The 23,956-nt window shown below is 36.0% G+C and overlaps 1 protein-coding gene across 1 annotated transcript in view; it reads right to left on the bottom strand.

Moving 5' to 3' along the window:
* The window catches only part of GPATCH2 (G-patch domain containing 2), a 119,192-nt gene that overhangs the window by 40,657 nt on the left and 54,579 nt on the right, over positions 1-23,956 (bottom strand). The gene's annotated exons all lie outside the window — the stretch shown is intronic.

The following is a 23,956-nucleotide window of genomic DNA, read 5'->3' as shown; positions in this document are numbered from 1 at the left end:
ATGGGAAATTTAAATCCCACATATAAAAGCAAAGAACAGAATTTCTTTATAAATTTTTGCTATTTCACAGTTTTTGTCTGCTATTTTTAAGACAAAACATGAATTTGAAGTTAAATAAATGTAAGTTTAAAACAAAAAAAGTAATTTTTTGAAAATAGACTCGCCTGGGTGTAACGTTTTCTGTTTGTTTTAAATTGTAACATTAGGAGAAAATATCACACACCATGTTTTGTCCTGAATCTTTGTCAAATGAACCAGTTTTTACACACTATAGAATAGGCAGAGTAAGTTTAATGATGCTCTGTAATAATATATGTTAGTGCATTCCTGCTGTCTTTAGGTGTGTAATACAGTAACACTGAAGGAGCTATTAGAGGAAATAATACTAATATATAATGTAACAGAAAAAAATGGTCTATGGGGCAGGCAATGGTAAACTGAGAATTTTAAGTCTCCCACGTGCAAGGAAGTCAGTAGGGGAGTCTCTTCTGAGATTCCTAATATTTAATATGAAATATTACTGTGTGGCACTATGCCTCCAATAATAGCTCACAACACTGCAAAAAATGGACTGACTTACAAGTTTCAAGAAGAAAATATAAACTAGAAATTTGTAGTTTTTATGTTCAAATTAATTCAACTCCTTCTAAAAAAGCAAATGTAAGATGCTCCTGACTGCAAAAACACAATAGACAGCACCATTATTTCAATATTTTATATCAGGAAAGGAGAAATATTCAGGGCAGCTGTGAAACAAAACAATGGCCAGAAGTTTGCAACTTCGGTACTCTGTAAATAACTAGTATTTAACAAATTTAATCTGAAGTAAACCAGATTTACCTTATTTGGGAAATGGAGCCACTAATTAAATGCTGCAATAATATGCTGCATAAATACAGATATAAACATAAATATACATATATATATATAAAATCTTTATGGTGATATTCTAGCTGTCTGTTTAGATATAAAACTTATTCTTAGGTGAAATCTTCACTAAATCAGCAGGATTTTGATTTCAGTAGTGTTGGGACTGTACCTTTATTAGTTAAGAATAATCTACAATGTTGAAATAATGTTTTACCTTGTAAAATTATAAATAAGTAAGTTACCCAAACAGTAATATAGGAAGGAGGAAGTAGCAGAACAGCAATTAGGCAACTAGCCTTGATCTAGGAGATGCTGGCTACATTTGGAAAAAAACACTTAACAAGATCCTCCTTTCCCTTCCCCCAAAAGGGCTCTGTAACAGTATTTCCTTACTTTGTTAAAGTAATATAATATAATGACAGTAAAGATTGTACCAACAACAAAGGATGTCATCAAAGCATTTGCTTTGAGTCTGCTTGAAGTACAGAAGGTGATTTTTATTCCTGCTGCCGTGGGAGTTATTAGAGGAAACAGAAAAACATCATTATTTAATTCATTCCCGTACTGGAGCAGAACTGCTCCTAGCAGAGGCCTTTGCAGGTTGTACAAAGCCAGTTCATGGCAGCCTGAGCTGGCTGGGTGTGGATTCAAACCCCAAGCACACAACAAAACCCCCAGCTCCAAGTGGCGCCCAGCGTCAGTCGCAAGCTGTGAGTGGCCTCTACTGGCTGACCCAAGGCTACAGGAGTCACCAAGCTCCTGCTCCAAGTCACAGCTGAGGTTACCCTTTAGTGTGGGGAGAAATGGAACAGAAGGAACATGCTCAGCACTGCTGCAGCATTCACTTGGGCTGGGGCTAAAAGCAAACGGCAAACACAAGGTGGGTGATACAACAGCCAGCAGGAAAAATGCCTTTAATACCACTGCTCCCAAACCTGTCCAATACATGCTGCAAACAGACACATGCAGCAGTCCAGTTTCCAAAATGGCAGCGGAATTCAGCAGGATGTACTTTGCTAGCTCTTAAGGTGGACACAAACTTGAAACTCAATTAGTGTATAATCTGTTCATATAAATTACGCATTTTGAACAGAATTACTTCAATTGCAGCATCAACCGTTTGATTTAGATGCACAAATAGAAAGCTTGCTGCATCATCTGAAACATATAAAACCAGAGACTACATAACCATTCTCTTCATAGATGTAAAACAGATTTGACCTTTTCCTTATACATAAAATTAAAATCAGTAAAATACAGAGAAATTAAAAAAAAATATTAACATCTGAAGGATGAAAATATGTCTATTACCACAAAGATGACCTACAATTTCCTCCAAGCACATAGAAGTTATATTTTGTGAAGAATAAAAGGAGAACAAACTCTAACTTTTTTAAAGACCACAATAATTGTGAACAACACAGCTTAGAGAAAAGCAGTCCAAAACATGGCAAATATACTTATTAGATTATTGTGCAATCTCTGTATCAAAATAAATAAAAAAAAAACCTTAGACAAATAAAGATAGAGCCAGTAGCAAGGAAGTGGTTTTTTTAACTTAACTTTTCTTTTTCCTAGGAATATGTACCTGATTTGCCATTCCCCCACATTTTAATTGTAGGATATCAAGGATTATTGTCAAACACAAGTGACTGCTGACGCCAAAAGGTGACTGCCTTCACGAGCAGCTGCATGGTGCTCCCATGTAGCCCTGTATTTCCTGATATTTCCAGCTCCTGTTCTGAATTGTGCCCCATCTCAGAGTTCCACCTCATTTCAAAAATCAGTCCCATTATCTCCTCTGCTCCAAATTGTTCACAGGGTTATCTAGCTGCCATAGAAGATAACCCTCCATCTCACTAGACACCACTGGGATATGACATGCTGACCCACAGCAAGCCCTTGATTATTAGCTTGAAATATACACCATATAAATGGAGCTTTGAGCCAAATAATTTGCTTTAAAGTTTTTCCATTCTACTTACACATTAAAACTCACTTTACACATGCTGACATGAGTTCCATTAATCTATACACTTATGAACATATTTAGACATAGATGTATTAATGTTAGATTCTATCATCAGAAAACGGATGAAAAATGCTGGTGGGAATGCAGCCTGCAGGGAATGCCTTTTTATTTACAAAAAAAGACAAAGGATTTTGGCTTATGAATGAAATGGAAATCAAATGGCCAATCACTGCAATTAAACAGAATGCCTCACTGCCTGTTTTGCACTGAAGCCCACAGTGTTCCAGAAAAAGGACTTGTAGCAAACAGAAGAACAGCGAGATACCATCTTCTCCATACCACAGTGAGGTTTACTGACCCCTAACAGACCTGCTAGGATAATTCTCCTCTTCCCCTCAGCCACCAAATGGTTTCCTGTCATAACACCTACAGTCCTGCATGGATTTATAAGTCTTGAACTGCTGAAGTTTCATTTGCATGAAAAACTTAATACCTTCTGCTTTTGCCAAAGGGCACCCAGTGAGATGTATTACAGCCTGGACAACAAAAACCAGGCAGTACCCGAACTATTACCAGGGGAAAAACATGATAAGAAGACTGAGCACATGAGAATGCTGATAGCAGTATGAAAAATTTCCCATGTGAAGAAAACAGTTTTGAAGATTGTGGATGAAAAGGTTACACTTTGCTAAGATTTGGAATAAAACACCTTCCAAAATACATACAGTTTGATCAATAACAGATGTGAAATTTACACATTTGAACTGCAAAAATAGAAGCATGACCTTTTGCCCTTCAGGTTAGATGACATTTAAATAATTAGTGCCCACAAAACTATTTTTCTTCATTTCAAGTGAAATTCTCACCAGAAGGGCTCTCAACAGTGGTAAAACAACAGGAAAAAGGCTGTAGGGGAGCCTCAGTCACAAACGTGGGCAGTTTCACTGTTGTATGTGGATGACATTTCTCATTATCATATCTCATTATCAGTTCATTATTTTGAACTGATCTGTACATAAATGTTTCACACTACAAGCTTACATGAACAAATTTTAGAAATCCTTCTGTATTTGCCACTTCTGCCATCTGAGCTTCTAACATATAACCATTGTTTCAGATTGTTAACGCCAGTAGAGATGAACAGGAGAAGAACACAGAAGCTCAGAAATCAACTTTTCATTGGGCATTTTTAAGGTCAAGCTAAATTCAGGCCTAAGATATATTTTCAAATTTTCTCACCAAGCAAAATGACAAATAAAACATAGTTTAAAACATGTTACAATAAATATAATTCTTCTTAGCAAGACATTCTCTAGCTTTTCCATTACCTTGTCTTCAAATATAAATATTCATAACTTCTGCTATAGAAGAAATGGAAACCAGGAGGTTCTAATAGGAAAAAAGAATCAAAAGTGGGAATTCCACTCATACATTTTAAAATAAACTCTCAAACTTTTTAGGTTTAACAGCAGCGCCATACAAGGTATCAACACTTGAATAAGGTTGCACTGCATTTCCTAATTTCTAACATAATGCAGATCCCAAAGATCTGTCCTACTGATGGCTAAAGTCATGGATGGATTGTGCAAAGTCATCATCAACTTTGATTTAAAGACTAAACTGTATTGTCTTATTCTCAAATCCCTCCTTATCGGTAAACGTGTTCTGAAGTTCTCTTTGCATGGTATCAAGCCCTGTATGATGGAAAACATCACAGTATGATCTTAAGAGAGCCGAGTTCCTTACAGTAATTTAAACTTGTAATGCATTACAGTGATAACTATTCCACAATATTAATTCACAAAGGAAGGGAAGCCTGTGCTCCAGGAGCAAAGAGCTGCTTCTATTTGCTATCCTCTCCTCCAGCAAGATGAAGCAGCATTGCTGGTTTTGTGCTATCAAGGAAATGGGAGTTTTAGAGCATTTCTGTCATAAAGTTGTGTTCAGTATGTGAAAAACTTTTGGTCTCGTAGAAAATTTAAAACAATGTACAGAAAACAGAGTTTAAGTGCTCCCTAGATGTGTGTCTGTGTGAATGAGGACAGAGGCTGCCTCTGTTGCAGGCCAGAAATCAGGGCACTGTTCTCATTTACAGGCTCTTCTATTCCTGGAAATTACATGGGGGAAAGGCAATTCTCTCTCCCCGATGACTCTGGCAGCATCAATTTTACTTTTCTGGCCAGATCCATGAGAATAGGTTTTGGTAACTCTACAACACATTAGTTGCCTTCGGCGTCTGAAATTCCTGACCATGTACAAGAAATACCTTCCAACCAAAACCATATCTCCTACTTACAAAACATCACTGTAGAAACAAGAACAAAAGGAGTACCTGGCTTGTTGGGTCCTGAGGATCAAGTAAAGAACATTTTTCTCTCTCTTGCAAGTGTTTAATGTGTTGCAGGGCACAGAGAACAACACTATTTTTCAGACACAAAGATGTAAAGCACATTTTGCCAGGTCCTGGAGAGGGCTGCCTTTCTACCCACCTCAGGGCAGACATCATACATCATAGAATTCTGGCCCTTGGTTATCAGCAACTCCCAGCAAAACCTAGGAAAACCTAAATTGCTCTTGAGGAGTTAGAAGATTATATTTTCTATTGTTAAGGGATGAAAAAAAAAAATCAGAGAAACCAAAGAGAGAGTCTTTATACAGAGAAGATCTTGAACCAAACCCCAACATTTGATGTTTTTATGGGCATGTTATTACAGAAACACCTCAAGCTAACTTAGTCCCTAATAAAGACAAATTGTCCTTAAAAATTACAACTTGTAAAGCAGTATGACATGACTCACCAAAACAACATCCAAGACAGGGAAATGGAAGTACATTGTGTTCAGCAGCTATTTATGAGGGACAGCCCTGCTGCTTAAAATTTATACATGTCCAGAGGCTTTCACAGACTATTCATGGTATAATCTGATTATCTCCATGATGCAAACTACACTTTCACTCAAGGGGAAGTATTTTTACCATCAGTACCAAAAATATGCATTTTCACATGGGATGCTGGAATACATATTTGATTTTAGTTTGGGAGGGAAGGAATAGGAAAACTGGCCAGAATGAATTTAGTGTGCAAATATTACTACGAAAAATGACAGTATGTGGAAAAGAACACCTACACAGAAATCGTCAGTAAGATAAAAACTAATATACTGTCTAAAGATAACAATAACGATCTCTTTGTAAATGATGCTTGAGGAATTCTTTGAATCTCTCTGCTTTGTTCAAGGGTCAAAGACATCAGGTCATTATAATCATATTCATGTTCTCTATCATCCCCAAGATGGCTGAGTAAATAGCACCAACACAAAGCCTTGCTGAATCCACCACTTGCCATTCAAGTTGGTTGTGGTACAAAATTTTTGAAGTGAGTTATTAAGTTTTCATTTCATTTGCTGACAAAGCATACATGTGATGTTTGCTTACTAAATGCAACTTTCAGCATCGATATCTTTAATTTAGGTAATGAAGCAATACTATGTTGATAGACTATTCCATTTCTTATCAAACAACCAAAAGTTTAAACAGCAGAATAGAGGCTGAATCGAGGTAATCTGGCACATTATTAAGCCTGGTTTAGTTTGCAGGCAGGATTAACACTAGAAAACATGGTACGCTCCAAACTATTGATATGATGCTCAGATTTCTCCAAATAAAAAAATCAAAATTGATGGTCAAGATAAAGCTCACCTATTCACTCACTAACTGGACACCAACCATATAAATACTGCATTCCACAAAACTAACTGGAAACTGTAACATTTATAAAAAGTCAGAAGAACTCCGAGTTTAAAAAGAATTTATAAACAGCTCAATTCAAGGGGAAAAAAACCCCAGGCCCATCCACAACTTTGGCTGAATCTCTTATGAAATTACATTTGATGGTAGTATTCACTAAATTGTATATATTGGCAGAAAACTCTGTTGTATGTATCATATGCCCAATAGCATTAAATTGTGTAGGTTGCCAAGAACAATTTAGGGAAACAGTAATTTGAATTTGGCATTATGACCCACAAATGTTTAAGCAGCACAAAACAAAATAAACTTTGACATTTTATAAACTACTTTAAAAATAATAAAAATACAGTGTTATATTAATTGAGCAGAATGCTGCTGGCAAGAAATAGATGTTCACTGAAAAGGTGCCATAAGTGCCATGAAGTATTTGGGAACATTTTCAACTTCTTCAGGCATATAGCCATGTACTGAGGAAAATACTGAATGAAAAAAAGAGAAAACTTACAGAAAATTCTGGAAAGTTATCAAAGCCATTCATATTCATAAGGAATCAAGCATCTTACTACTAAATTAGAGGTCATCTGCCCATCAAAAGATGGCGCATAGTGAGGGAGTGCCTGTTCCGTGGGGTGGGGGAAAATACGGCATTAGTCACATGGTTCAAGGCACCTTCTTGGAAAAGCAACATTCACACACAACAATCTTCAGGGAAAAAAAAATTAAACCATCTTTCCAATTCTTAAATTGAGGGATGCAGATATACATCATTTGCCTAGCTTATCATCCATAACATCAACTAAATGAGGTTCAGACATGGTGAAATATCCTGAACCCTGAAAATTTCATATTCATCTAACTCAGTACACAAAGAAATCCTCTGTTTTCTTTTTAAAGACACCATTAGAAATATATGCCTCATCTCCTTACACAGCTAAATAGTTGATCTCTGGTACAGGGTAAATTACTGTTACCATGAAACCTTTCCAGAAATGTATTTGCCTTCAGCCTACTACAGGAATTCAGAGTTATTTCCTGCTTTTACTTGCAGATCTGAGAGACCACCTCTGGAAGCTTCTGCTCTAACCAAATACCTACTTACTTCTATCATAAGATATGGGGATTGTACTACTGTTTTCTTTGATTCAAAGTGAAAGCCGATCATCTACAGAAGCTTTCATATAAAACTATTCAAGAGACATTTTGAGGCTAAATTAGCAAGCATACATTTTCCATTTTTATACTACCTTAAAATCTCTGATACTTTTTCCTATAATTTTGTATGATCCATCATTACAGCACCATTCTACTGTGATGAAAAAAATCCTCTTTTTTATAGTGGGCTTCTTCCATGCCCCTGGAATTCTTTGAATAGGCTTAATTCATCTTTAGGTAAGACTATAGTTCACTATGTTAAAAACATATCTACTGAAAGGCATAATAAATAAATCACACAATGCAGTGCTCTGGGCTGATTCAATAATTCTGTAGCATTGTGGTTTGTTAAACCTGAATATTTGTGCTATTTCTGCCATTTAAAAATATTTAGGAAGAATTCTATCTTCAAGGTTTAGTGTTTGAAGTCAAATGGTAAACACAGAAAGAGAGAATAGAGGGGAAAAAACCCTTGATTACATTAAGACTGACACACGACATCCTTCCAGAACATCCTCAGGCAATTGGAGTATGTTTTCTTTACCATGCCAACAGGCTTACCATTTTACAATTTAAAAGACCAAGGGTCAGGAGGACCAAGGGATTCTGTTTTGACTCTGTAGGTGTATTTGTAGTAACACAGGTTTTCAAACTATGCTTGGAAATCACTGCAGTTTAAATGAAGGAGCCACTTTTAAAAGCCAAACATTTCAGTGTTCACCTTCATCTGACAGAGTCAACCAATGAATGCCTTCATGACAAAAGAGTACTCTTCTCTGTATGAACAATATTTTCTCCCAGAAGTGCTTTAGGATTCTGATCAATACAGAAATAAACACCCTTTTTTGCATCCTTCTCAAAAGGCTTTGATTTCTATTAAAAGATACTTATTTTTTTAAACCAGATAAAATACTGTGAGAGATCTATGGCTGAGTTACAAATTTCCCACTGATGAAATTAAGTAAAACATTACAAATACGGGGCCTCAGTAAAGAAAGTGGACACTTGGGATAAGTTAGTTTCCCACTGCCTCCCAGTTTAGCAATTCTGGAAAAGAAGCTCCTAAAAGTTCAAGTTTGCAGAGTCCTTCAGGAATCCTTATTAAATAAATGTCTATCAGCTTTTGAGCAGAATGAAATCTTACCCCTAATACAATCAAGCACTTTCCTTTCAAGTTTGGAATACATTTCCTCACATAGCAAAAATGTAAACCTGCAGACCATGGTGCAAATAACATGCAGTGCAGTAGCCTAAAAAGACCTAGCAAACCCCAAACAAAAAGCCCACTAATTTCCCCAAAGCTGCAGCCATTTATTTTAATAGAGCACTCAGGTTTTCTTTAGGTGTCTAAAAGAGAATAAACACTGGAGATGAGACAATATCCCTCACAAATGTTTTTAAAGTTTGCTGACTTCAGAAACCATAAAACTCAAGGTTAGTTAGGACAGGATGTGCTTACAGACCTTACAGCCCTTTGCATGCATTACAGCAATCCTCATTTATTATTGGATCATCACTCAAATTCAGCTCTTAGAAGTGAAAATCTGAAGTTCAAAACATGAAGTTTTAAAGATGCTATGCAGCAACACAATTATAGGGTGGGTAAACTTTAAAGTACTTGAAAGTGGGAAGCCCTAGGAACCCTAAGCAGCAGTGTCACTTTTAGTTAACGTATGATATACGTATCTGAAATGCTGGATTGTTCCTAATAGATAAAAAATGCAATTCCACTAAATGTATTTAATTTCTCAGCCATATTACTCAGATTCAAAATAAAAATGCCTTCCTTGAACAATAATTTCCTAACACAGACTTGGTTAGGCATCTTAAACAGATCTGGATGTATCATTTTAGGAGGGTAACAAATATTAACTTTCCTTTCCTGCTGGCTCTCTGGAGTGACTTTAGTCTAAAGTGTTGCAGTTCACATACCAAGAAAAGCCTCTTTCCATACCAGAAATGGTATTTCATCTCCACTTGTCTCTCCTTTTAACTGAATAGTTTGAGGAGAAAGGTGGGATATCAACATATTCCTGACATACTGAAGTTTAACTAAAGCATTTTCTGGTGAAATGATTATAATACACATTTCCCTTAAGATTATACCCTAAAAAATCCCCAAATAAAACAGTAATAAATGTCCTGACATTATCAGTGTGGCATCAATGCTTTTATCAGCTTTTGAGTAAAAATGCAAGCATGCAAACAACAAATGTCTTGTTTTACAGACAATCTCATGCATCATGGCACCCTGTTTGTACACCTGCTATCATTACCTGATGAACAAGTAAGGACTTGTATTTTATCAAAATTTAATTACTTTAAGTTTATATTGAATATAACAAGTTTTTTTCCAAACCAGAGGGGAGATATCTTTAAGTAGTAAATTATGTTTCTCACACATGAATACCTCAGACTAATCCCACAAAATTGTCAACTCCAACCTTTCAATGTGTAAGCTGCAGTTCTTTGACAAAATCCCCACATTTAGAGGTTCACTTCAGAAAGTGAACACTACTACAGAGAGTCTGCGTGGATACATAATTTCCAGCTTTCTTAGTTCTAATTTCTTTCACTTATTTACTTTTCTGAAGGAACTGGCCTTTCAGCTGATATAGATATGCACATCAAATGAGCTACAAGTAATTAATTGATAAAGCTACCATCCTTCTACCAGCTGAGGAGTCGATTCTAAAATGTGCACTAATAAATATTTATATTTCTAGGACAGCAAACTTCAAAAGGACTTGAAAAAGGAAATGCCAAGATCTAGAATGTCACATTCCCTTCCACATTGCTAGACTGTAGTATTTGTATTTAACAGTCAATTCTTTCATGAGGAGAAAAGGCTTATTGGCTTCCTTTTTTTTGAAGCAGTTAAAAGTATTTAAACTATAAATATCTGTTTGCTGTTCAGCAAAAACAAACTGCTAGATATTTGAAAAGGGCAGCTGCCACATTGTTCCCTGGGTGCAACGCAATGGCAGGTCAAACTTTCGTTCCTCTTGTCCTACAAACAATTTTCAAGCCCATGCTCAATAAATAAATTTGGTCTCAGCACTCCCAATCAGGGCTGCACAATCCCCTCAGTAGCAGACCTATGATAAATGGACTTATTTTCCCAAATCAAACACTTGAATTTAAATTCAGATGAGTTAATGCAAAGGTCAACATTGTAATCAGTTCTTTTGATCTTTATAGAATTTCTAGAGTAATACATAATAAATCTGAAACAAGGCAATTTGCAGCTCTGTATGTGTGGCTGGTAATAAAAATCTTAACGATTAGAGCCTTTATGTACTTAGGGAACGTTTTATAGTAATAGCTATAGTGAGAGCCTCAATGCATGGGGAATGATGGCAATAGATAACACTGAAAGACGTGATTGCTTGATTCTTTATATAGTTTATACAGTATGTATAGATTATACATTATAAATTAAAGCACAATGTATCTGAAGAGTCTCACAATGTTTTTCTGACACTCTGTTTCAGATTTGTATCCTCCACAAAACATGGCTTTGGCAAAACTTTGTGAATTTAACAACAATCTCATATATTGATATTTTTATTGTTTCATATACTAGGATGTTACCTCAGTTAACCGTAAAAAGGAAAAAAGAAATTAAGATGTTTGTGCATAAGGTGTGTATATATGTCTTTGTAGATTTTCTCTAAAAAGGAAGATTCCTTTTTCTGAAAGTATGTATTTAGATGTAAAGTATGTCATATTTCTTATGAACAGAAGATTATTATTAGACAAAAATATTTCAGTTGAAAACTGGAACATGCAATCATAGAAACAAACTAAAATGTCAGTAGTCATAAGCGGAAATGTTTAAGAACAAAAGGTTATTTTTTTTCTCAGATCCTTTAAAGTTTTCTTGATAATAATCAGATAACTACCTAACCACTCAAAGTTGTAAAAACATCTTCCTTTACCACAAACTGAGACATTTAAGAATTGGTGTCAGAAAACACGTTCCATAAACATACACTCATATAGCAGAGTGAAAATAGGCTCTAGGTTAGGAACTGAAAGAAAAATACATTTTCAGAGAAACAAAGAGTAAGCAGCTCTTAGCAATGACTGTACAGGAAGGACCAAGAATTCATCCATGGAAACTGTGACCAAGAATCTCACTATCAGGACATATCACTTGTCTACATCCATTCAGTGAAACTGAAGGATAAATAAAACTGATCATTTGTTTACCTCCCCTACTCAGAAGTCTCCTATTCTCACAGAACACATACACATCTCTCTGGAAAAAATAAAACTCTCCTTTATCCGACTCTGAATTCTCTTAGGTGTTAATCAAACAAATTGAGCAAACACACCATCAGACACAGCGTTACTGAAACTGAATGGTGTTTGTGGGGAAAAAAAGTGAGGCTTATTGTTTGGTTTTGGAGCAAGACCCCATCTCTTAGGTAACAAACAGAGCTGTGACAGTGATCCATCTGACATGCTTGGACGAGTGTCTTAAGTCTCATCAACTGAGATAACACAACTGTTTTAAGGTGACTACACTTGCTGCATCATATAGAGGTTATGAAGTACAGCTAAGCCTAAAGAATTCTCTAAAGAATCTGACTTGATACTCCATGACAGGTCTATTAAAAGTTATCATTAGTCAAAAATCAATACACCACATAGTATATATAATGGATTAAAATCACAGCTGATCATCTTCAGAAATAATTACAGATGGGGAATCTCTTTCCAATAGACATATTCCTTGCAGCACTCCACAAAGAGCCTGATTAAGATACTGAAGAGCAAAAAGCTAAGAATGCAAAGCTTTGAGAAACCCCATTAAGTTATAGCAACTAGAACATAGGCAATCTAACTCTGGCAAGTGCAGACAAATCAAGCTTTCACAGCTCTAAAGCTGTCCTTTTGGAAGAGGTTGCTGGGTTTTGCCAACTCTGAATTATTTTGTTAAACTCCCATCTCCCCTCCTGAGAGAACACTGGTTTATCAAAACCCTGTTCAAGGGTATGGACTGACATTTGTAAAACTACCCCCATGAGGGCTTTCTCCAGCCTTTCACTGTTGGTTCTTATAAAAAGCAGTGGAAGTTGTGTGCTATGGAACAACTGATGAATTCACCAAGAGGGTATCATTCTAGGATGACCCTCCTTGAGCAGGGAGCTTGGAGCAGATGACCCACTGTGGTCCCTTCCAGCCTGACCCACCCTGTGCTCTGGGAGCACACTGACTGAACTGTGGTGAAAGGAATTTGGTTCCTCCTATAACAACTTCCTCACACACCACATTGGTGACTCAGAGGGAAAGACACAGAGGGAAAGAATGACATATAGGCCTTCAAAGACAGTAAGAAACCATGTAAATTTTAATCTTCTACTAATAATGTAATAAATTCAGGATTGTAAGAAGGTAGATTCATATACATGAAAAAACAACTTTCCTAGGATAAGATCATGGACCATGTGGCAAAATGCATAGGGAGACTGCAATGATGGAGGTTTTTCAGCTTTATAGAAAACCACCCAAGAACTGTTTTGTTTTGAAACCAAAGGTAAACTGACAGTACAAGGAAGTATGACTGATACATCATCATATTGGAGAAACTGGTTTTGCTTTTGCTTTAAGGTGTCAGTTTGACTACATTCATTATTAAGGGTAACTGATGAAAAAATATGTAGGAGGATTAAATTATCATCTTAGTACCTTGTATATTGAGCTACACGGCACAATTGATAAGAAAACAACACAAAACCCAAACCCCATATAAAAGCCCTAAAAGCAACCTATGAATTTTAAACTACAATTTAAATTCAGAGACCCTTCCATACTGGACTGTTGTTGGCAACAAACCAACCTGAAAGGATCTTATGAAAAAGAAAAGCACCGTAAATTTAGAAAAAAAATTGGGAAAGGGAAAGCAGTAGAAGGATAATACTGGAAAGACATACACCTAAGAAAACCATCTTTGTCACCACATTCTAAATGGATATAAACAGGCAAAAATGATTTTGTCAAGGCTAGACAAGAAACTGTAACAGAAAATATAGAAAGATGGGAGCCTGAGCAAAAGATTAAAATTGTGTAGAAAGACAGAAAAAGAAAGGTTGTTTCTTTAGCAAGACAGCCAAATAACACGATTTAGAAAGAAAGCTAAGTCAAAGCTGACACTCACTATTGACTGATGTGACAAAGGCTGGGAGCATTCTCCACAGTGATTAAATGAGCGAGTGCCATATATATTAAGAAAAAATAAAATAAAATAATGACACTCCAGATGGGATACTGAAATACTAGAGGTGAGAGTGAAGGACTGTGTGATGTGGGTATCAACAGTAGTTATAGATGACTTGTTGTAAAAACTGGTTTTCTTTATTCTTTGCTATAATAATTAAACAGCAAACCAGCACATTAAATTCTATTATTCCATCTGCTGGTATATCTCTACTCCGTCTTCAGCTATAGAATTATGAATACTTCTCTCAGACAGCCATTTGTTATTTCTGTTCAACCTGAGAACACCACAATAGTATACAATCTTTTTTTCCAAACTATATTTAATTTTAACAAAACTTTGCTTGCAGAATACAAGCTACAAACTTGTTTTCAGGTGGCAGATTAGTCTCCCCCACATGCAACTATAATTTAGTAATTAAACATTTTGGTAGCATAACTAGTGCAAATATATATAACTTGTTAAGTAAGAAATATAATAATTAAGACATGCAATTATACAATTATCCTGTAATAACACAGGCTTTCTAAAAATTTTCCTCAAATGATGAATGACCATTTTAAGAGATTCCACAGTCTTTCAGAATTTATCTTGTGGATTACATCCAAATAATCAGCTCATATCACAGATTTAACTGATGGAATGTTTTTTCTCAAGAATAAACTGTCTGCAAATGCAAACAGTAGAAATGACAGAGCAATTATGGAATTAAAAATATCAGCAATGATATCTGAGTAAGGAGTCTGAGCTTTATAATAAAACTAGCTCAGATTTACAAGATAGTTCCTAGTATAGAGATATTACTCTACCATACTAAATAAAAACTAAGGTGAGCTGCAATACATCTGTACAAATTGGGCCAAACAAGGTATTATCATAACTCTTTCCATATATTCTTTGTTTAGAATTATTAGCTTTCTAAAGACAAACACTACTGGAACAAAGTAAACAAACAAAGCAAGAGTGCATCTGTCTGAAGTTTCTTGGATCGGTATGATGTTTATCACATTTCAAAACCCTGAGCGTTTATTTTTTTTTTTACAGCATGATGATCAAGCACAGAACAGTTGAAAAAAACTGAGGCAATTGCTACAAACTTAAGTGTGTATCTTGTAACACCAAGAACAGACTAAAAAGACTTTTGGTCCCACTGCAACTTTTGCTACACAGTAGGTGTCTACGAAAAAATTATGAATTTTTAAGGTTTTCTTGTACTAATTCTCTACACAATAAAAGACTTGCTGTGTAACTGCAGCTGTAAAACCAGGTAACTGCAGCTGCAGAAGAGAGAAAAAACATTGTTCTAGTACAACAGGTGATAAACACACTGCTAAAACCATCAGTATTGGGCTGATCCTGAGAATACTGACACTTTACACACAGGTTCTCAAAACCATCACTGCAGCACCTCAACTCCACTGAGTTAACAAGACAATTTCACTACAAACTAAATACACTCACTGATTCAATTAATAAATAGTACTACAGTTCAGTGCTCTGATGACAAATTAATTACAGTATTTTAGAGGTGCTTTCTTTGTAGGCTTTTGGGGTTTTTTGTTTCATTTTTTAAATGAGAAAACCTAGCCAGATAACAAAAAGGTGCAGGGTTATCAGAGCACTAGCTATAGGAAAGCCTGCAACTCCTTTAAGGGTATTAATCCAGACTACTTTTATTTCTCAAATTGGATATAAAGTGTGCTTAAAGTCTGGTTGAAAAAGAACTTGGGAATTTCTTCCTATCACAAATTTTCACACCTTCATGATCATAAGCTAGATCTTTTGCAGTTACACAGACCCTTTCCAGTTCTTGAATTAGTGCGCAAAACTGCAATAATTATAAAAACATATTTCTTTCACCAAAGGATAAATTCAATACAAATTTATGTATATAACTGTACAAACATGCACATTACAATAGAGAGTGATGGGAAATAAACCCTGAAGTAGTCAAAGAAATGAAATCTAAGAGTTTAAAGTTTACATCCTCCCTTGCTTTGGTTCTTGCCTACAAGTCCTACTTTCTAGGACATTACATCCTGAAGTGTCTAAGCTCAATACAAAAAATTGGGTTTCAGTCATACTTGTACATTTGCTAATTCTGTATATTTTTGTATGTAACTTCTTTTTGACTTGGCATTGAAATGCCCAATGACCAACACACGCAAAAATATTTAATAGAAAACAACATCAGTTTTCCTGTAGCAAGCAAAAGCCAGCTAAGCTTTTACTGAAGTGTAGTTTATAGGTGTTGGCATCTTTGGCTTGATATCCTCTTGGTAAACGAGTATGTCTTTGGTTAAAAGAAAAATAAACTCATCTTGTTGAGACACACTGTTGATAAAAAACACCCTTCATCTTCATCTTCTAATTAGCACCATTAAGATTTACTAGATATGGAAAACAAAAACACCAAGAAAAAAAATTGAATTAAGAGAACCACCCTTCTGTAAATGTAAGTTATTTTTAATCTCAGTTCTTCTATTTGGTTGGACACAGACTTTAGGAAGCACAAGTGTATGGAGAAAGATTTTCAAACAATTTTTAAAAGACAACTATTAGACAACAACAGTAAGTATTACTTTATCAGTAGTATTTTTATCACTTTGCAGTTCCCAGTTTCTGTCAAGTCTCAGTATCAGCCTTATCAATTCCTACATGCAAGAATAACAAAAGCACTTAAGAACTTCCCTTCTGTCTTTCAATTTATTTATATTCTGTCACCTGCCTCCAAATTCTTGCCATTCTATTTTACTGTCCTTCCTTTGTTTTTCCAACACTAGTCGCTTGGTGTCTTTCCTTCTCCTTTAATTTATGCTCTCCCATTCAAAAAGCAATAGAAAATCCCCCCACCCCCCATTACAAACACAATATTGTTTCAGTCACAAGGTCTCAGTATTTGGAGTTAACATTTTTGCTTCCTGCTTCTACTGTTCTGGGTATTTAAAACAGCAAAGCTCCCTGGGTTTAGGACTGCTTTTGCTTTCTATTTCTGTATTGCCCAACCCAATAAGAACCTGAAGTTTTGGGGTCTCCTGATGCTTATGCTCTTCAGGAATTAGCTTATTTGCTAAAAATTCCAAATTTAATTGACAATTTGTAGATAAAATGCACACACGAAATTTTCTTACTACTGTTAAAAAGAAAGAGCACAAAACAACCCTGACAGCATGCTAGACACACTGATGAATTCAGCTTACACAAAACTAAATAGTACTCTGAAATACCCGCCTTGGGAGCCTGTGTATGGAGTTGCATCTGTGTCCAACAGAGGATTTCAGCTGGACAATGATGAAAAGTCCATATGTTACAGTGCCACCATAAATTATGTTAGAACGTATGGTCAGGCCACAGAGGGGCTCCAAAAATAGGTTAGAAACAGCTCTCTGACTGAAAACAAATTGCCTAAATTCCAATATGAGAAAACAGTGTTCTTGACATATATTTTCATGTGGCTACCGCTGTTTTGAGCTAAGTCTACAGAGATGGAATACAATATGCCACTACTTCAATTTTGGAAGTTGTTATTCTGTCAAGACACTAAAATGCAGGGAAATCTGCATGGGTCTAATGCCTTCAGGCTCCAAGATTTATTACAAAATAAAGAAAAAATGAATGATGGTATGTCAGTTGGCCTGGACATCAGTTACTGAACCTGCATTATAGACTTTTAATCATCACAGACATTAAAATGTTTGTAAAATAACCACTATCATACAGCTGAAGCTGTATAAAATTTAACACTTATGAAATACAAACAAAAAACATACAAGCTTGAAAAACACTTTCCCATCACACTTAATACTTTTAAAATTAAAAGAACACCTGATCTACATATCTATAATGCATCACTTCACAACTCTGAATCTTTTAAAGCCAGGATTAAGCTTTGTAAGAACTACCCTGAATGCAAAATAAGACAGCTTTACAGAACAAACTGATGTTAAGCAGCTTGCAATCTAGATACTATAAAATTCTAACCTCCAGTAAATTCACCTTCATTTTAAAATTATGACATCTGATGGGTTTTTTTCCTTGCAACTAGGTATCTTAAAACAAAAAGTAGAAAACAAATTTACAAAGTGCAATTATATTGACTTCATAAATTAATATTCAATAAACTAAGTTGTCTTCTGTTGAAAACGTGTTATACCTCTAAGGCAGGGTGAATCAATCTGGGATTTGCTGATTAACATGTTATGTTGATTAATCCTATGATCTGATTGAAAAGTCTAAAGATCAAATGAATATTAGATAAGCTGCCATGTTAAACTAAGCAGTATTCAGTTTTCACATTTTATTTCTTGTGTACGACATTTTTGGGAATAATCCTTCATGCTTGTCTGATAAATTCATTTGAAAGCTACTCATGTGATGTAAACCCAGCAGAGTTGTACTTAGCAGAGAAAAGTATCAAGTTAAGATGCATTAAGACAATTAGGATTTATAGTAATTACAAGAAACTTGCCAGGGGCTAAGCAACCCTGCTACTTCTGTACAAGCATTCAAGATGATTTTGCATTTCTGCCAGTTTCTACATTCTATTTTGATATTTTCAGGTACTCTAAAGCATGTGACTGGGAAAACAAAGACAAAAAAGTCCATTGTGCATGTATTTATAAATCTTTTTGCATTATTACCTTAAAGTTTTCAGTACCTTAGCATTGACTGGTCTCACTTGACTTCCTGAATCAAAGAAATAAAAAGCTCTTCTAATGTAAATATCCCTTCTTCGGATCACCTTTGGCTAACATAAAACAAAAGCTTGAAATAAATGAAAAACTTAGTTATTTTAATTGCCATTGCTGCACCAAACAGCACAAAGCCATATTGTCCCACAGCATGAAGTGATCAGATATCTGCCCAAAATGATGGACAGCTCTGGCCCAGTGAACAGGCAAAAAAATCCCATTTACTCTCTGCCAGATGGGACCTACTGGACGCTTCAGCGCAAACAACTCATCCTTCTTCAGACCTTCTTGTCCGACTCTTGAGCTAGCTCCAGCTGATAATGATGGATATCAAGGCTACAGTAAAGTGGGTGACAACAGCAGCCTTGTTATAACTGCCAGTCTTTCAGTCTTGTCATTATTACACATTGAAGATTTATTTGAGTTTATTGTTGTGCACTGGGTCCAGCCATTTACAATTCATCACCTACTACAGAAGGTTCAAGATAGTGGCCATAGCGATAATTGCCACCTCCACCTGCTTCTGGAAATTATGAGGTCACCAGGGAGGGCAGCCTCACATCCTCAGAGCTCTGCAAGTCCCCATGAGCACCTGCAGAGAATACCAGCAATGTTACTCCTGGTGTATTAGCAACTATCATGAATGTTTTGCAATGTCAGACTTAGTTTGTGGTTATGGAATACTTGTGCCTCAGAGCATCCTTGAAGCTCCAATTGTTTAACGGCATAGCAAAACTTTACACCTGCTTCAGAATCCAGTGAGTCAGTGCTGGAACTTGTGTGTATTTGTAAACTAATATTTACTTTATGTATCTGTAAAGAAATAATTTTATCTAAGTACAGTGGGAGCGTACCTTTCAGACAGGCTACAAAAGAACATGATGAGTAATGTGCTAACGTTAAGTAAATAAAAAATAAGTGGCTTAGGAAAATAAAGCCATGCAAAGAATAATGTACTTTTACCACAGGTTCCTTATTATATAAATATTTTAAAAGGGGAAACTGGTTACTCACTGCTGATGTTTTCTTCAGTACTGGTAAATATTCAAGTGGACAAATGCTGTCTAAAAATATTTCCCAGTTTTATTATAATACTCTCAATACTTCTTTTCCATTATTAAAACAATTGCCTTTATCCAAGTGAAAATTTAGTGAAGCATGTATATATTTTCTATTGGCAATCATGAATATATCAATAAGAAAATCTGACAATTTGTCTGATATCCACAGTGTTTAAAATCCCCTAGAATTCAATATATAGAAACCAAGAGTAATGCTTCTACTATACATTACAGGCAATCATTTAGGGCAGGAGTGAAAAATTCAAGCTTTTAGTCAAGTGGCTTGATGAAGGAAAAAAACCCAGAAATTCTTTTCAGGCTTAAACTGGGCTGAAGGTCACCAGTAAAGAGAGTTAACCAGGACGTCACAGTAAGTACTACACAAACACAGCAGAAATGTTTCTACCTAAAAGTCATTCAAAAAGTAAAACTTTCAAAAAAATAAAATCAAATGTCATTTTGACTTGGTAAATGGCTACATATGTTGCCTACACCCAAGAAAAACCTAACTTTTCTGGTATTGTTAGACCAGCAGTATCCTTCAGTTGCTACAATAGCTATACTGGATGAGGGAGAACTATGCTATATTTATGAAGAATTTAATAAGTATAAATTTACTATACACTCAGATTTATAAAACTATCACATGAACATTCAGGTTATTAAAAAAATAGTTCAGGATTCAAGTCAGTCATTAAAAAGGTATTTTCTGACAAAGTCTCATACAGAAGTGCAAACATACACCAAATGATTAAATTATTCAGAACTCAACATGACCCAGCATTATTAAAATATCACTGAGGGATTTGCACATTTCACTTTCAAGTAACTCCTTTCATCCACGAGAAGCTCTGATTTTTTTTTCCCTCTTCTCCCCTGATGTCAGACAAGCAAGAGACAGAATTGTCTTGGAGTAAATTCTTTTTCTGAGCAGCATTATTTAATTTCCAAATGCAGAATGATCTAAAAAAGTAAAATGATTTAAGGTCTCAGTCATGAGGTTTCCAATAAAGAAGGGTATCTTTCCTACCTGACAAGATACAAATAATCTGGAAAAGAGTGTCAGTATAAGGAAATACTTTTTCATGTCAAATCAAAGTTTTATTCTCTTACTGTCTAATATACAGTAAGATGAAAGACTTTATATTTAGATAGTTTTGTATAATTATGTCCTCTGTTTAAAAGCCAAGTCATGGCTGTACTTCATGTCCAATGAAGAAGTATATCTACTTAAAATATAAACCCACATCTTGAAGTTTAATAAAAGATCTGAGAATCCTGAGTAAGTACAGGGCCTTAGCAAATAAGAGAGTCCCACATTGTTAGCCAGTTAGAAGATAAGATGCTTTATTTTTGAGATTTATTTAATGCAACACAAACTGAGCCCATTTTTATATTTTACAAATGAAAATATTTTCCTGTTTTAAATTTGTTCTTAAATACTATTTAGACTACAACCAACTCCCTGTTAAGATTGTGACTACTCTGAAACACAAGATAGTCATTGCAAGGATATCAAACTTTTTGTGTCCCACTTCAATACAAGTTCTGTGTACAAGGTGAAAATGAGCAAATATAGTAAGATGACTTAGGGCTCACCTATTTTTCAGATATGTCATAAATACTTTATGAATAGCATTTCCAAAAAATGCAAGAAGTTAGTGAAGGGTTGTGAAAACTGTTTATTTTTCAGCACTAGTGCCATATTTTGAAAGTTTTCTTTTTCCAAGCATGTTCTTAAGGCTCATTTCACATATTGCTTCTGTAGCTCAGCACTGCTGGGCAAGAACATGGAAATCCAGGCTGGTTTATTTACATCAGTGGAATGTAAAATTAACTGTTTCTATTTTAGTACTTGTGAACGTAGCTAGAGTGAAAAAACTTTAAGATCTTGGAAAGAGACTGCACTGCACCTACAGGTAAATCAGAGGCTGAACAGACCAAGAAAAAACTGCAGGGCAAATGATGCCAGGCTTTCATTCTGCACTGACAAAGAGAAGATGCCTTTTCATCATCATGAAGCTTGACCAATTTGATTGCCTTCCATAATGAAAACTACCTGGATGGATGAGGGAAGAGCAATGGATATTGTCTACCTCGACCTCAAGGCTTTTGACATTGTCTCTCGTATCATCCTTAGAGTGCTGCACATGGGGAGCAATAACCCCAGCACCAGCACAGGCTGGGCTGACCTGCTGGGAAGCAGCTCTGCAGAGAGGGACCTGGGGGCCCTGGCAGACAACAAGCTATCCCTGAGCCAGCAGTGCCCATCTCCAAGAAGGCCAGTGGTGTCCTGGGTGCAGCAGGAAAAGCATTGCCAGGAGGTCAAGGGAGGTGATCCTGCCCCTCTGCTAGGCCCTGATGAGGCCTGGAATGCTGTGTCCAGTTCTGGGCTCCTTGGTACATGACAAACATGGAGTGAGTCCAGTGGAGGGCTATGAAGATGATTAAGGGACTGGAGTTATGAGGAAAGGCTGAGGCAGCTGGGCCTGTTCAGCCTTAGGACGAGATGACTGAGAGGGGATCTCATCAGTGTCTGTCAGTATCTGAAGGGAGGGTATCAAGAGGATGAAGCCAGGCTCTTGTTGATGGTTCCAAGCAACAGGACAAGAGGCAATGGGCAGAAACTGATGCACAGAAGTTCCACCTGAATATGAAGAACTTCCTCACAGTGGGTGACTGAGCACTGGAACAGATTGCCCAGAGAGGCTGTGGAGTCTCCTTCACTGAGATATTCACAAACCATCTGGACACAATCCTGTGCCCTGTGCTCTGGGATAATCCTGCTTAAGCTTGGAGGTTGCACCAGATGACCCACTGTGGCCCCTTCCAGCCTGACCCACTCTGTGATTTTGTGTCAAGGCAGGTAATGGTGCTGCTACAGTATTGTTTGGCTTCTTTGGGAATAAGGAAAAGATATTTGTTAAGTCTGAAATTTATTAACAAAAATTATTTGGCAGCATTTCCAATAAACAAGAAAACACAACAGAAAGTTTAGGAAAACTTCATGTATTTGGGATTATGAGGTGCTCTTTCATTCATGATGATGAGGAGGCATGAAAAAGTGACTAGTACATGTCTCTCTGCTTTAAATAAAGGGATAGTGAGTAAATGGATGTCAAGAATCTTGAAAGAAGAATTAAGCAATACTAAAAATATAAATAAAATGGTGACAGAAATGCAATGCTACAAATTAGTAAAATAGCTATAAAAAGTTTTTTTAATGCCTTAATTTGACATGTGATAAAAATCATCACTTAAAAAAGATAACATTATTTGCAAATTGAGCAAGAGGACCTGATGATAGCTATATATAATCAGTTGTCACCTTGCAGCTCAATTAGCCCTCATGTAAAAATGAGGCATGTAAGGAGAAATGAGGTTTTGACATTATCTCTGCCAGCAAGATAATTACACAGCCTTCATTTAACAGTAGGGCAACACTACTGTAGCAACAAATTAACTCAGCTCCATTTGCAATTCATGGTGTGTTTTCTCATTTAATACCATTTGTCTTACCCCAAGTGAATGTTTCCATTAGTTTTCTCCAGCATAGCAAAACAGTCTTTGATTTCATACATTACATCACCAACTACTTTAGTTCCAGTAACTTTCTGAAAGCTGTATAAATTTGATTAAGTGATTTCCTCCCTCCCATCAGCCTAAACTAAACCACTCTTTTTTTGGTTTACAGCCAAATAATAATAAAGCAGGTCCTTTTGAATTTAATGAGCAAGGACCTGATTCCTTTACATGTTAATTTGGTTATTGTAGTTGACACCAGAAGCACGAATTTCCTTTGTTTTATGAAAAATATGTGAATTCACATATATCTGTCAAGTCCAAATGAAACTTCAGCAGCACTGGTAGCTAAAATGTTACACATTGCTAAATGGAAGTATTATTAAATGTAACAAGTTTCTGCACAAAACTGAGACCCAAACACTTCAATCCAGGTTGCCATGTCTATCTTTGGTTACTGTTCAGAAAACATGTACACACAATAATTTTTTTGTAATGCATGCAGCTTCTTAATTGGCACTTAAGAAGGGACTGTGGGCCAGAACTAACTTCCCACAAAGTTGAATAGGCACTAACTTAATTTCTAGACTCACCTTAATTATTGCCAACCTAAAGGAAGAGATAACATTTGAATATAGCTCTGAAGAGCTCCTTAGCACACATCCTAAACCCTCATGTGCAAAACCTAAGAACACCCTTCCTGGCAGCAATC

The sequence above is a fragment of the Melozone crissalis genome, unplaced genomic scaffold (assembly GCF_028551555.1).
Source record: "Melozone crissalis strain CALT ecotype California unplaced genomic scaffold, PUWL_Pcris_2 ptg000027l_1, whole genome shotgun sequence".
Taxonomy (NCBI): Eukaryota; Metazoa; Chordata; class Aves; order Passeriformes; family Passerellidae; genus Melozone; species Melozone crissalis.
Note: the sequence above shows the minus strand (reverse complement) of the source record. Positions and strands in the feature narration are given on the sequence as shown.